Source organism: Panthera leo, chromosome A1 (assembly GCF_018350215.1).
Source record: "Panthera leo isolate Ple1 chromosome A1, P.leo_Ple1_pat1.1, whole genome shotgun sequence".
NCBI classification, from domain to species: Eukaryota; Metazoa; Chordata; class Mammalia; order Carnivora; family Felidae; genus Panthera; species Panthera leo.
In genome coordinates this window covers 50,639,388-50,652,882 of record NC_056679.1, presented here as the reverse complement: position 1 = coordinate 50,652,882, position 13,495 = coordinate 50,639,388, and the positions used below count along the sequence as shown (strand labels likewise).

The 13,495-nt window shown below is 39.5% G+C and overlaps 1 long non-coding RNA gene across 4 annotated transcripts in view; it reads left to right on the top strand.

The window, feature by feature from the left end:
* Positions 1-13,495, top strand: part of LOC122213853 — a 140,989-nt gene that overhangs the window by 81,788 nt on the left and 45,706 nt on the right. For 3 of the 4 annotated variants that reach the window (XR_006199660.1, XR_006199664.1, XR_006199655.1), the window contains one exon: positions 586-733. This is a non-coding gene — a long non-coding RNA (uncharacterized LOC122213853). Of the gene's footprint in view, positions 1-585; positions 734-1,536; positions 2,524-13,495 lie in introns of those variants that run through there. The other variant, XR_006199661.1, reaches the window with a different exon arrangement.

Sequence of the window (13,495 nt, the reverse complement as noted above, 5' to 3'; positions counted from 1 at the left end):
TTATTTTTTGAGAGAGAGACAGAGTGCGATCAGGGGAAGAACAGAGAGAGAGAGGGAGACGCAGAATCCGAAGCAGGCTCCAGGCTCTGAGCTGTCAGCACAGAGCCCGACGCAGGGCTGAAACTCATGAACTGCGAGTTCATGACCTGAGCCGAAATCAAGAGTCAGATGCTGAGCCCCCCGAGCCACCCAGGTGCCCCCAGATAGACTGCTTCTTTTTAAAAAAAATTTTTTAACGTTTATTTATTTTTGAGACAGAGAGAGACCGAGCATGAACGGGGGAGGGTCAGAGAGAGGGAGACACAGAATCTGAAACAGGCTCCAGGCTCTGAGCTGTCAGCACAGAGCCCGACGCAGGGCTCAAACTCATGGACCGTGAGATCATGACCTGAGCCAAAGTCGGCCACTTAACCAACTGAGCCACCCAGGCACCCCAAGATAGACTGCTTCTTGACACAGCTTGTCCTTATTTGAATGATCCACAACATAGACAGAAAAAGTCGAAGGTTATTGTGTAACTATTAGAAGTTATGAATATTTAGCAAACTGCTACACAGGACATAAATTTACTTCGCTGTTTTATAGGTGCTTTCAGGTACAAGTCTAGAAATACACTTGGCCCAACTCTGGAAAACTTCCATGAAGACATTAGAGCAGAAACCCATGCAGCTGCTGCCTTGAAGTCCTGTCTTAAGAGAAAAGGCCCACCTCTTGCAGGATCTGATATAGGAAGGTAATTGGGGATCTCTTCTGAGTGATTCCAAAGAGGGCTCACTTCCTCCGTGCATATTTGAATATCTTCTGGTAACCTCTTAGGCTGGTGGTGAAAACATTAGGAAAATGCTGTGCTTGGAAAATTCACTTTATCTACTTGTTGTTTAAGTAGATAAAGCAATTAGGCTGCTATTAGAGGTAACTGGCTTTCTAATTTCAAGTTGTCAAAATCAATCTCTTTTGAGTTATCCAAAGGTACACACAAATACAAATCTTCCAAAAATATTTTTGACAAATTTAAAAATTAGTTAACCATTTTAAAACTATTTTTAAAGTCCCCCAACCCCCTAAGGTTGCAAGTTAGGTCTAAAAAGGGCTTAAAGATTTTTTTTGAAGTCTATTTATTTACTTTTGAGAGCGAGAAAGAGAATGAGCAGGGGAGGGGCAAAGAGAGAGAGAGGGAGAGAGAGAATCCCAAGCAGTAGGGCCCCGACTAATAAGCTGTGAGATCATGACGTGAGCCCAAACCAAGAGTCAGATGCTTAACAGACTGTGCCACCCACATGCCCCTTAAAGAGGGTTTAAAGAAAAGTCTCAGTGAAGCCTCAGACCACAAAAGATCATTTTTTTAACCCCCCAAATTCATTTAGCCTCATAAGCTTTGGGGGAAAAATAACCCATATTGTCTTTGGGCAATTTCCATAGAAGACCCTACCATTCTCATATTGTGTCTTATTCCTATTTTTAGACAGGGTGTGGTAGATTTGGTGAAGCATGAAAGGCACTAATGTTTTTAAATTTTTATTGGTTTTTATTTTTCAGGATGGGGAGGGATGTTTACTTTTCAGACTGCTTTCAGATTTCCTTCAAATGTAATTACAGTGACATTACAGCGAGAAATGAACATGACTGGAAAATCAGAAATTGAGATGCTATTAACTTAATGACAGACCGCCCTGTTTGTGGAGGTGAACACCTCCCTTCCTGTGTTAGGCACATTGGTTGCTAGCAACAGAGACCAGCTCTTTCTGACTTAAGCATCATGCAAGGATTTTGCAGGAATGATTCTAGAGAGCTTACAGATCCCAAGGAATTGCTGAGTCACCAAGCCTGTGGGAGGGTGGGAGCTGGAACAGCTCCAGGGGACTATTAGCAAATTCACTGCAGTGTCTTCTCCGGACTGTGCCCTTGGAAGAACTCAGCCCCAATGGCTTCCATCTGCTTTTCATGCGGTTATAGAGAGATGCAGCCTCCCAAAAAAGAGAGTCCAGTTGGTCTGACCTGGTCACATGCCATCCTTTCAATGCCCTTGAGAGAGTCCAGTGGGACCAGAAGAATGGGAAGGAGTATGGTCCTTTAAAGGGAAAGCTGAGGTTGTTCCCAAGAAGGAGGAAGGGAGACTAGGCCAGCATCACCTGTTCGGTGCCAAAGCAGAGCCATCAAATGGAATTTTATCTCCTGCTGTCCCTGAAGTCTTATTGTCTAGCACAAAGTCAGCATGAATGCAGGTAGGAAGACAACATTCTGATGAAAGATATGCATCTTTGACGTGCTTTTACTGTTCTTCTTCTGATGTTTTTATGCGGATTCTTGGTGGAAAATTCTGGTAGGCAAGGCATTGAGCTGAAGGAAAGGCACGGATTAGGAGAGCTGGGTGGTCAAAGCCTGCTGGCGGAGAAGACACCTCTTTCTCTTTCTTAGACGCGCATTCCTTACTGCCAGGAGAATTTTAAAAAACAAGCACAGTAAACTTTCTGTTTATCTTACACCTATAATTATAATAATAACAGGTTCTATAATTCATGCAGATTATTCACAAATCTTAATAAGAGTAACTGGAAACCAGTGCAATCAACATTCTATATATACTTACTTTGACACTGGGAATTAACATGTATTTAAATATAATGACATAAACTGCTCCTATCTGATTATAGTTACATGATGAGGTGGTTCCAATATCAGACATGCATTTAATTAGAAGAATGTATCAGTGATGGGCATATAAGAAATGATTTAGATAATTAATGATAAACACTTTGATTTTATTTATTTTTTAAAATTTTTTACATTTATTTATTTTTGAGAGACAGAGTGAAAGTGGAGGAGAGGCAGAGAGAGGAGATACAGAATCCAAAACAGGCTCCAGGCTCTGAGCAAGCATTCAGCACAGAGCCCGATGCGGGGCTCGAACCCACAAACCGTGAGATCATGACCTGAGCAGAAGCCAGACACTTAACCGACTGAGCCACGCAGGCACCCCATGACTTTGACTTTAAAAACAACTTTCTTTTTATATATTTCCATCCCTTCTCTACTCTATCCAGCATTCTGAGGTTCTTGCCTTATATGAAGAAGAGTCTCAAATAATATTGTATTTCTTTTAGGAAAACTCCCCACAATTTGATTTATAGGCAGAGAGAGGTTTACTTTGAAGCAAATGAAGCTTTAGTTTTGTTAACCCTTATTTGTATGGGCTCCTTCCAAGCCTCTGTAGCTAACTTTGCGTTTTTGTGGAATTTCTTTCTTTTTCTTTTTCTTTAAGTAGGCTCCGTGCCCAGTGTGGAGTCCAATGCAGGGCTTGAACTCACAACCCTGAGATCAAGACCTGAGCTGAGATCAAAAGTCAGATACTTACCCAACTGAGGCTCCCAGGTGCCCCTGTGAAATTTTTTTCTTAAATGCTAATCCCCTCAATATTACTTTAGGCCCAAGAAAACCTGGATCTGCCCTGCTTATGGATTCTGGGTATGTAACCTGCCCAGTATCAGCTATTCCCTCAGCCACTTCCTGATTCTCTTGCAGGCTGCATCAACCCAGATTTGAACATTGTACATTCAATGGTTTTCACAAGAAATCCAATAAACACCAAGGATTTCTGTAGGTGTATTTTTTTTTTTTTTGGTAGTGTTTACTGAAGACATTGAGTGGGGAGACCTGGTGGTGGGGAGGAGAAGTGGGGGGGCAGAATTGAGTAGGAGTGGGAATCCTACATTATGTAACAAAGCATCTTAAAAAAGTATCACACTAGATGATTTATGTTCATTGGAATTCTTTCTTGGCCTTGCCTCTACCAAGTCTCTGTGACTGTTACTTTCTTTTTCCTTACTCCCCCTTGTCTGGATGCTCTTTTGTTCTTTTGAATTTCCCCAGGGGTCTTCAAGTTCCTTTGCCCTCTATTACACAGTGCCATGCATCTCTCTCTCTCTCTACTTCTACCTCGGGCTCGCCTCTCCTCCATCACATGACCTAGGAACTTGCCACCACATTTAATTGTCCTCTGCTTTGTAACGAAAGCCTTCTACTTGGGATCATCCTCTGGGATCTCACCTCTCACTCCAATGACTATTTTGCAGTATTTTATTCTCCAAAAATATACAATACTTACACCAAGCAGAATTTTGGTAACTGAAACATTTTCTGTCTCCATTGTTTTTAAGTGCACATTTTCACATGTGAACGGTACACAATTGGAAAATCCTGGGGATTACATGATTGGCTGCCAGATTGAGGACCGGTCTCCTCATCGTCTCTCTGGGCAGTAGTAGCACATACTAGAGGTTCAATAAATGAATATTGACTGTTTATTAAAGGAAATTACCATTTTGATAAGGGGTGGCGTATTGGTATTCACATTTTTAGTTTGGTTTGATACGGAAGCTGCAAGAAACATTCAGTGACTGGGCCTTTTCCCCAGAGGGCTCACAGAATCTGCACAGATGGGAGGAACAAAGAAAAGAAAAAAAACTGACAAAAAAAGGACAACTAATCCGAATGAATCTACCTATTGACAATTTAAGTGATTAGTAATAGGGACATTTTGACCTAAATAACTCCTACTTTTGACCTATGTGTGTTTTCACATCATTTTATAAGCATGCTTTAGAGGCTTTGGAATTTTCACAAAAAGATAAATTCTGTAAGAAAATCATCTAACTTTTTAGAGCGCTTTTTAAAATTTTGTGCATAAGAAAATAGATAAACAGAATATGTAAAATGGTAAAGAATAGGCTTTATGATAAAGAAAAGAGCTAATAAGTCTTTTTGTTCATTTCCAATATTTTGAAGCCTACTGAATGTAGTCATACAGGGAAAGCGACATTCAAAATAGCAACAGAAGAAACAGAGTATTTTTAGGCCCCTGAAGTGGCTTTCTACTTTGTAGGGCTCCTGGCTTGTAATAAATTGGAATTTATATTTCCCTTTAGTTAGTGCCAATTCTCTTCTCAAAGATGAGACATATTTTCTGATTGTACCCATGTGTCCCATAGTATCATCTGTCATTGTTGCCTCATCCTTGGAGTTGACTGGGATCAACTCTTGGGTTCAGGTTAGGATGCTGTCGTCATGGATGGTCAGCTTCTGGCTCGTGTGCCGGGGCGTTTTCTCAGGCATGTCTTCCATCAGCTTTTGTCTCTTAGCCACGTGATTTGGGACGAAGAGAATGAAGGCCAGGAAGGTGTCATTGTCTTGCAGCTGGAAAACCTCACCAGTTCTGCTGACCGGACGCTGTATTTCAGTCCCAATCTTACTATTAACCATTTCCTCAAAGAGACTGATGGGACTAGTGAAATCTGCTCTGAGAGCCGCTATCATTATTTCTGAGAGACAACATTAACACCAGAATTTTCCATGCTAAGTCGTGACTTGAGACCTTTTTTGGCTCAGCAGAACTTATAAGGCAGGAGATTTAATAGAATAAAATACAGATTAAAAGAAAACACACAGATCTGTCTTCCTATGACACTATTTATTGCAACTCCATCTCCCATTTCTCCTCAAGATGTTTAGTTGTCATGCTTTTTCTTAGCATAGACATGAACTGAGAATCTGAACCGAAAATATTTTTAGGGACAGATTGACAGGAACTTGATTTAGTATTAGGAGACATTGTTAGTTTGGGACAATATGTTGTTTTAAAAAGTACAGAGAGCCTGGGACTTCTGTAAGAATTCATTTAAAAAATTCAAAAGAAATAAAGCATATATAAGGAAAATCTCCCTTTACCTTGTGTTTCTCTCGTTAGTATAGTAGTTTCTAAAAAAAATGACAGCAGCCTGCATTTATTGCTTAACCTATTCACGTAGCCATAGAGGTATCATTGATTTCCAATTTTATGTCAAACCATTCTTGCTCATGGAAGTCCAAATCTATTCATTTATTATTGTGTGTACTTGAGGGAGGGAGAGGAGTTCATTGATCCAGTGGAGCATTGGCTGGTAAATATTTAATGTTTATTCCTATCACTGAAATTATTCAAGTTTGAATATTGACAGTCGTTTGAATGTGCCCGTCGGTATGGCCCTCAATCCATAACATCATCTCCAGCAGGCTGCAGTTTATTTCATTTTTGCAGACGGACCGGACCGACTTGCCGTGCAGTACTTCTGAAGTATTATTTTCCAGATGGCTGTCCTACAGTCCAGACCAGAATTTCAGTTAATCTTGAAGCCTTTTGGAGGAAGGATTATGCAAAAGATGCTTGAGCCCTACTCTTTCTCAACGATGGAGCATTATTAGAACTCTAATATCCTCAAATGTGCTTGAGAATTATTGACCTTTATAATTATCTTTATAATTGTGTTATTTCTCACCAGAGATCCTTTGCTGCACCGAGAGAAAATTTCTGCTCTCAGATTTTCACCACAGCAACAAATACTTTGCTTCATGCCCTTATAGTTACCCATATTTAAGGGCTTAAGACTTGGTTTTAATTTTGAGACCCTTGGCCATCTGCCCGGCCTTAGCTTGGAAGGCATTTTCATCTTCCCAAGCATCCTACACCTGCTGGTTCCTTCAAGGGAGCATGACTACCTGGAAGTAATGGAGAGAGTTCTCCTGGACACCAGTGTTTTGTTGGGCTGCTTCTAATAGCTTGAATTTTGACTTTCAAGAGCATCTGGCTTTTTGACCCTTGTATTGATTCTTATCTTTTACCCTTAGATTTGACTTACAGGATTAGACTTGGCTTCTGTCTCTTGTACCTTTGAACTTCATTTTGTCCCTGTGGTCTTTGGTCTAGTTGTCCCTGTGGCTCTGAGTGTTTACAGCCTCCACTGTTCCCATACAAGCCCCGAGGATCCAATCCTGATCCCAACCAAGTACTTGATCATCAACATGTTTGAGTTAGATCAGTAGTCCCTTCAAGAGGACAAAAGTCATATATCGTTTGACCATTTCTATGTTCTTTAAACAAAACAAGTATAAGACTTCTGCTTTCTGGTTAGGGGCTTTAGATGTAATGTGCTATTATAATTCTGTTTTAAAATTGTGGGTTAATATTAACTACAAATTATTCATTAAAAAATCCACAGTCCACTGGCTTCTGCACAAAGTTAGTTGTATTATTTCTCTCATCTTTTGGGGAAGCTCATGAGAGTCTGACAGAAGTAGGGTCTCTAAACAAACTTTGAGCTTGTCATACTAGTGAAATGGATAAAAAATCGGAAAAGAGTGTAATATTCTATTATATGTTTGGTTCATCAGGTGCATTTTTAAAGAACAGTGTCTTTTTACTTGGTTTGTATAGGGGATTATTAAAATACTCTAGAAGGAAATATTTTGTTTTTATTTTAATTTTTTTGTTTATTTATTTTTTGTTTTTTTAAATGTAATTTATTGTCAAATTGGCTTACATGCCATTTTTTTTTTTTTTTTTTTTGTAAAAAAAGGGCTAGGGGGTGCTCTGGAGGCACACTGCCTGGGCTTCAGACCTGGCTCTGTGTAATTTTAGACAAGTCATTTAATTTTCAGGGCCTTGATTTCCTCATCTCTAAATGAAAATGTTTCGAGTATAAAATGAAATAATATATGCAGTGTTTATCATGTGGTCTTGTTCACAGTAAGCACTAAATAAATGTGATTAAGTATGTTACATCATTTAGAGTCCTTTCATCTGAAAGTAACAGAAATTCTGACTCAAACTGGCTTAAACACTAATGAAGTTTCATTTCTTATAATACCAGAAGGAGGAAACTGGTTACCACCCTTTAGGGAGGCTTGTGTCCATACCTCAGTAATGTTACAGAGATCCACATTCTTTCCATCTGTGATCTGCAATTCTTAGTGGTGACTTCATGTGCAGATAGTGATATGCTATATGCTATAGCAGTTTCCAGACTTGAAAAAAATCCAGAACAAGAGATGCTATTCCATCCAGCAGCTCCCCTACACAGGGGTACTTTTCCCAGAAGCTCCCAAGAAAGCATCTTTACACTTTTCTTTGGTCTGAGTTGAGTCATAAGCCTGTTAATGAACCAATCACTAATAAAGGAAGTGACATTCCCTTTAGATTAATAAAGTACACCTCTGGATGTGAAGATGGGGTTAGCTTTTTCTAAGAGAAGAAGTGAATTTCCCAAGATTATGCAGACAGCCTCAGTGATGTAAGAGACCCTTCTCTTACATCAGACCAGACCTGAGCCTGGTGTTTAGAGTAGTAAAGAGTGGTCTGTACTTTTGGGACACGTGTTGCGTTGACATCACTGAGGGAAAACACGAAGAAATAAGTGTTCCTTGTTAACCCTTAGGATGATTTTAAATTTTCCTAATTTTCCTACTTTTTATAGAATGAAGAAGTTCAAAATGGAATTTTGGCACTGGACACATTTAAAATAGGATAGTTAGTAAAATATTGATTCTTCATTATCAATTTTTAAATTAAATAATTCCAATTTAATTTGCCTGAATATTTCACACTGGTTTGATCTGCTCCTTAATATGCCCCTGTAGGAAGGCAGAACAAATGTAAATGTCTTTATTTCATAGATGTAACCACGGGATAGAAAGATAAAGTGACTGTACTTATCATCCTTCTGACACTGACCCTCAATCTTTACATTATATTATGCATTATGTGCTCCCTGTTTTCCTTGATGTTCTGTCTCCTTAACTAGAGAATATACTTTTTAAGGTAAATGACACATCTTCCAGGGCAACTGGGTGGCTGAGACGGTTAAGAGTCTGACTCTTGGTTTTGGCTCAGGTCATGATCTCACAGTTTGTGGGTTTGAGCCCTGAGTCAGGCTCTGCTGGAACCTGCTTGGAATTCTCTCTCTGCATCTTTCTCTATCCCTCCCCAACTCGTTCTCTCTCTCTCTCTCTCTCTCTCTAAGTAAATAAACTTTAAAAAATGTTTAAAAAATGATACATCTTCCACGTGTTCTAGTGCCTAAGTATTTTAGGATTCAGGAAATGTTTGTTGATTACATTGAAAGATTTGGATTTAGTGTCATTGTGTTATCTGTAGCTTTCATGCTTGTGGTGATGTCTCTGGTCCTTTGTAGTCTTTGTAGCGTCCCACTTACAGAGTCACCTTTAGGATCTCTTGCAGGGCTGGTTTAGTGGTCATGGACTCCTTCAGTTTTTGTTTATCTGGGAAAGCCTTTATCTCTCCCTCTATTCTGAATGACAGCTTTGCTGGATAAAGGATTCTTCGCTGCATATTTTTTCTATTCATCACATTGAATATTTCCTGCCACTCCCTTCTGGCCTGCCATGTTTCAGTGTACAGGTCTGCTGCTACCCTTATGTGTCTATCCTTGTAGGTTAAGGCCTGTTTGTCCCTAGCTGCTTTCAGAATTCTCTTTATCTTTGTATTTTGCCAGTTTCACTGTGATATGCTGTGGATAAGACCCATTCTTGTTACATCTGAAGTGAGTTTTCTGTGCCTCCTGGATTTGGATGTCTACCCCTTTCCCCAAATTAGGGAAGTTTTCAGCTATAATTTTTTCAAGTAAACCTTCTGCCCCTTTCTCTTCTTCTGTAACTACTATGATATGGATATTATTATGTTTCATTGAATCACTTAGTTCTCTAATTCTCCCCTTGTGATCGAGTATTTTCTTATCTCTCCTTTTCTTGGCTTCATCGTTTTCCATAATTTTGTCTTCTATTTCACTTATTCTCCCTTCTGCTTCCTCCATCCCTGATGTCACTACATCTAGTTTATCTTGCACCTCATTTACAACATTTCTTAATTTGTTGCGACCATTTCTTAGTTCCTTGATCTCTACAGCAATAGATTCTCTGCTGTCTTCTATGCTTTTTTCAAGCGCAGCTATTAATCTTATGACTATTATTCTAAATTCTTGCTCAGATGTATTGTTTACATTTGTTGTGAGCAATTCTCTAGCTCTCATTTCTTCGTGGAATTTCTTTTGAGGAGAATTCTTCTGTTTCATCATTTTGGCCAGTTTTCTGTCCCTTAGGTATTTTAATAGCTTATTATGTGTCCTGCACCTGCTAGCACTATTATACACTGTCCAGAGCCTGGCCCTTTGGAGGTGTTTTTGGAGTGTGTCATGTGCTCTCTGTTTTTGTGACTCTGGTTGCTTTATCTCCCTACTCGTAGTGGTGGTTTGGGTCTTCCACCAGGTGTGCTTTGATTTGTCTGTTGAAGTAGCCCTGAAAAAAATTTTAAAAGGGTGGTGGGGTGGTGGAAGAAGACTTACCCTATACAAAGAGAGAAATGACAGGGGTGGGGAAAAAGAAAAGACAAAAAATTGACCAAGCAGAGAATCAGAGAAACTATACAGTTTAATCCAGAGAGGGAGAGAGAGGAAAATAAAGAAGGAGATACAGAACATCTCAGAGCCTGGAGCCTGCTTCAGATTCTGTGTCTTCTCTCTCTGCCCCTCCCATGCTCATGCTCTGTCTCTCTCTGTCTCTCATTAATAAATAAATGTTAAAAAAATTAAAAAAAAATAAACCAACAACCAGAATAGAGTAGGGAAGGAATAAGCAGAAGAAAAGGAAGAAGAAAAAAAAATACATATATATAATAAGAATTGACCAAGAATCAAATCAGAAAATGCAAAACTGCTGGACTGATATCTGATGGTGCCTTGGAACCATTGGCTGTGCTGGTCTGGAAGAGAGCCTGTCTCATCTGGTCAGTGTCAATCTTGCTCCTGTAGATACACAGTTACAGGCACAGAGGGACGTGGTTTGGTGTAGGCGGGTCCCCCCTCCACTATGGGCCCACTCTCTGGTCCCTGAAGCCCCACCTTGTGGTGATGGGGAGAAAAATGGCGACACCCCAGTCTACCTCCCCCACAGAATGTCCCAAACCACTCTGTTTAGATCATCCTCACAGTGCCACGTGAGCGTGAGCACACCAGTTTGTCCTGCTCCACAGTCTCCCACACCACCCTGATGTCCTAATCTCCCTCCATGTTCCCTGGTTCCAGGGAAGTTCCACTCCACCCAGCCAGTCAACAAAGGGCCTCTGGCTGGCAGGTGCCTGAAGAGTCTTTTGTCCTTAGGGGCCAAATGCCTTCTTCCACAGCACTGAAAGGAGAGGATTGCTCTCTCCAACTGCGCCTCTGAGTTGGCTACGGAGCCTAGGGCTGTCTCCCCTCTTCCCCAGGAGTGAGCATAAGGCAGCAGGCCCCAGCCTGGAGAAAGCCCTGCAACCCTAGAATGACGTAAAAATTGGTTCTTTCTCCTTTTTTTCTGTTCCCTGGTCTGTGGTTTTTCTCTTGTCTGAATTCAACCCTACACTTCCACTGCCTCCCTTTCTCTTCCCTTTGTCTCTGCACAGAAGGAAATTCCTCCCCTCCATGCCTATACTGCCTGTTTTCTCTCTCCCAATTCTCAATCATGCACCTATGGCCCGCAAAATAATCCCCGTGGGCCCCTGGAGATGTTTCTGTCACTCTGTAGCCCAGATTTCTGGAATTCAAAGTCTTCTGGCCTCAATCCTGCTGTGTTTGAGGAACAAGGGAACTTTGGTCCCCCTACTTCTCCACCACGTTGACTCTGCCTCTCAAATGTTTGTTGATTATAAATGATCTGCTGAACTAAGGCAAGATTAAAAATCTTGAGTTTGAATCTTTCCTTGACAATGATACATTTGTGGACAGAGCAATGAATCTCTGCCTGGGTCAGTCTTAGAGAGCATTTATTTATGTGCAAGGAAACCCATTCTCCTACCAAATTAAAACAAATAACAGTTTGGTATTTAATTTCCTCTTGACTTCTTGTGACTTCATAGAATTTCTTACAAAAAAGACTGTATTTTAAAGACATGAAGCCACTAACATACCAGAAAATCTGAAGATTATGAAGTAAATCAAGGACGAATGTGAACAAAGTTATAATCCAATCTAATGAAAACAAGCGAAAAGGAAAAACAGAAACCACTCTTCAGAAGCAAACAGAATTACCAACTTCCAAATAGGGCTTTTCAAGGACAGAAGGGCACAATCAATTGGAAATGGGTCAACCCAATATATACAGTTCAGGATAAGATAACAGCATCAGCATCAACAAAAATCTAGGATATTTGAATATTTTAAGACATCTGAGACCAGGCACTTTCTATCATAAATAAATTTATTTCTATTAAATTATGTTATTGTAATCTAAGAATAACTTTCTAAATGAATTAAATTAAATGGTACTGAGTTTTCTTCTGGCCTCCATTTGTGGCTGGTGCTCCGTTGACTCCATTGGAAACACTTGTAGGTCCTTCTCTGTCTGTGGACTTAGTTGGGAGGATTCCTTTATGAATGGCCCAGGGAGATGAACCAACATCTAGAAACTAAACCCATATGGATAAAGATGTGGCCTTGTACCAACATTTACCTGTTTGGATACATTGGAAAAGTAGGTTTGTTTGTTTGTTTGTTTTTGTTTTTCTATTTTCACCTTGAACTCCTTTTCATTCCAAATTTGTTTTGGATTTTATCAATGCTTTGATTACAACCAAAATTAACAAGTTCATCTCCACAACAGTTGCTGGAAGGGCTTTTTAGGCAATCAGTGTCTTTATTATGGGGTGCATTGTCTGCACAAATATGTAGGAAGACAAGTACTGACATAAAATTAATCAGAGTATTCTGATTATGTATTTCACACATTTCCCAGTAGTGTGTAAAAAAAAAATGAGAATAAAAATGTTTCTTTTCAGCTATGATTAAAATAGATCATTATTTAAATGTAGTATTATTTACATTTTTATGAATGTTATGTGTACACAAAAACCAAACTTTGTTATCTCTTTCATTTTGGTGAATGAAAGACAAATTTATGGCCTCATAATTGTGTACTGTTTTTTATTTTATTTTATTTTATTTTATTTTATTTTATTTTATTTTATTTTTAATTTTTATTTTTATTTTAGAGACAGCAAGTTGGAGAGAGGGACAGAGGGAGAGAATCTTAAGCAGGCCCCACGCTCAGTCCAACACAGGGCTCTATCCCATGACCCTAGGACCATGACCTGAGCTGACATCAAGAGTCAGATGCTCAACTGACTGAACTACCCAGGTGCCCCTATACTCCTTTTGTGGTAGCACTCATGTGTCTAGTTTTAATTTAAAAAGAACCAATTATTTTTAAAACAAAAAAGTGGACTATCTCTATTATGGTAAATGTTGCATTATTCAACATGTGTGCTGAGTTTATTAATTAACTTAGTTCCTTTTTCTCTTTTTTAAAACCTGCCTTCATTTTGGTTACTTCACCAGAGAAAATACCCATTAAAGATTAAAAAAGAACAAACTAGCCGTGATGGCTAAATGAAATAATGTTGTTCGAAATACATTTTGGTCACCCATCTTGGCCTTGTCTCCTCATTTGTTAAGGCCACTTCCCAACCCTGAGTATCACTAAATTTTAATGATGTGCTGAATTGCTCATGTTAGCCTCTTGGCTGTTTTGGCCTAGTAGGGCATGGCAGACCATTTCAATTGACAGTGATTCTATTCCAATTAACTGCAAACAACTCTGACAAGTTACTTCTCTGCCAGTACATTTTCATAAAGTATTTCTTCAC